The sequence below is a fragment of the Coptis chinensis genome, chromosome 6 (assembly GCF_015680905.1).
Source record: "Coptis chinensis isolate HL-2020 chromosome 6, ASM1568090v1, whole genome shotgun sequence".
NCBI lineage: Eukaryota > Viridiplantae > Streptophyta > Magnoliopsida > Ranunculales > Ranunculaceae > Coptis > Coptis chinensis.
The window spans coordinates 94,723,929-94,726,490 of NC_141461.1; positions in this window are offsets into that span (position 1 = coordinate 94,723,929).

Below are 2,562 nucleotides of genomic sequence, written 5' to 3' on the forward strand. Positions count from 1 at the left end.
TTATGGGTGATTTTGAATTATACAAACTGATCGGTTGGGCTTTGGGGCTTTGGCTATTTGTTTTAGTCTCATTAACCCATCAAACATTCAAAGACACATTTGTCCCTCTTTAATGGTTTTGGACTCAAAATAAATGATACCAAAAAGAGAAGTAAAAAAACGTTGGTTTATTAAAATATTTTTTATTAGTCTTTTTTTTCATACTATTTTTTTGTTGATTATATTATCACTATAGTTGTGAAAATTTTAGGAGTGGCGGCATTCCATACATCCTAGCTGTATAGCAGAAGTAATAAACATTAAAATAGCAATTTGAGATATCCTGTCATTAGATCTCTAAACCTATTTATGTAACATATATTCCCTTCAACAACTGAAGTTGCAAAATCGAAGTAATGTTGAATGTTGGCAACTAAAGTAGATATGTTAATAACTTATTTTTGTGAGTTGACATTGGCTTCAGAAAGAAAGTGGTACATATTATACTCGGGGCAAAAGTAGATGCATAACCTGAGATCTTATAATTCTAAGCAAATTTTCCCTCTCATTTTCCACTAAAATGTGTGAGGCGCCAAAATGGAGAGACGAGCATGTTAGAGCAGAAGCAGAGTTTTGATTCCCGCTCCCATATTTGCAACAATCTTTAGCCAGATTTCTTACTACAGGGTTCAAAATTATGTATCATCTTTGAAGGGAAAAGAATATAACAAGCAATTGAGTATCAAAACCATACACGCCTATTTCCATTTGCTTTGAGCTTCAACACCCCGAACAAGATTTCTTTGAAAATGCTGTGTAGCATAAAAACTTCCAATAAAATGCTATAAACAGGATTCACCCAACATGTTATATTAGGAGTTTAGGTTGTTTGAGTTGTTGTTTGGGTTTAAACACTAAGGAAGCAGTGTTAATGTTGTGAATAACTTACAGCGGAAACAATGTTATCCACTATAAATAGATCAACTCTACACAAGGATTGATCTTTATCTCTAGACAAGACTTCAACACCCTCCAAGTACTATCCCAACGCTTCTCATTAACAATTAACAAACATATAAAGTAAAGATAATAATGCAAAAGAGAACTAACCACAAAATAAGGATATATCGTGGTTCGGCAATTTGCCTACGTCCACACTGGCGAGTTCCAAGCTTTACTAGATGTCCAGAATAATAGATTACAAGAGCTCTCAATTCACTCACAAAGAATGAACACTTAACTCACTAAGAATTTCTCTCTTACAATTTCTCTCTTTCTTTCTTTTGGTTAGGTTAAGTTTTTACAGAAAAAACTTATATTTATACTGTTTCCGAAAACAGTCGAAGTCCTGTTGAAATACGGTGGCCGGGGCGCGGGTATGCACTTGGCCAGGAAAAGTCGAGCGTGCGCGCGCCTAACATACTATCTTCCGCCAAAGAGAGGAGCGCGGGCGCACCTTAAGCTAGGCATACTTAGAGCGCGGGCGCGCCTAACAACCTGTTCGCCAAAAAGAGAAAAAAAAACTCATTTTTTCTCTACATTCTCCACCTCGGTGAGGTTTTAACACACAAAACCGAGCCGAACACATTTAGCAAGAAGCACTAGTCCTGAAACTCGTCGTCAACTGCCCCGAAGAGCCATGCCCGCGAAGAGCCACCCACAAAAAGTGTCTTGCTCACAAAGAGCCACCCACAAAGAGTCATGCCCACGAAGTGCATGTCGTGCCCACAAAGAGCTATCTTCACAGAGAGTCATGCTCACAAAGAGCAATCACGCCCACGAAGGGCCATGCATACGAAAGGCATCAATCAACAATGCATGAGCCTCTACCATTTGTGGAGTACCTCCAACCAATGTTGGAACTCAACTCCATAGAGAACCTTGTACAACCCAAAGCCCTTTTGCCCATAGGCAATGAAACAAATTCCCAAGTACAAAACTTGTCACGAGCCTCCACCATTTCATGCATATCCACCGACCAATCTTTGCAATGACCATCTCTAATAACTTCTTCGAAGTCATTTGGTTCATCACCCATTCACCCTTGATATTCAATGCGTAGGCAACCAAGTCCGGTTGACCATAATGCTTCACTGGCTTATCATGCCCATACTTCGTAACTTGTTTCACACTTCTCTTTGGGTTTGATCTAGCCTAAGCTTGCTGCTCAGGTTGTTGTAGCTCTACTTCTTGTTGAATAGTTCTTTCATTAAGAACCTCACTCTCTATAACATCCTCTGACGCTTCCATCTCAATCACTTGAGATTCTATATAATCACCACTATTTCCAGCTTTCTCCGGCCTACTAAAATGTAGCACCGAAGTCTCATCAAAGGTAACCTCACTGCTGACCAGGAACTTGTGGTTCTCAAGACACCACAATCCGTATCCCTTTTCTCCTTTTGCATAGCCCAAGAATATTTCTTTCTTAGCTTTAGGATCAAGCTTATTATCCTTCATATGGTAGTAAGCACTAGATCCAAACACGCACAAAGTATCATAATCAGTTGGTTTCCCTATCCACACCTCATAAGGTGTCTTGCAATCTATCGCCAGAACTGGTGATCTATTATACAAGTAACA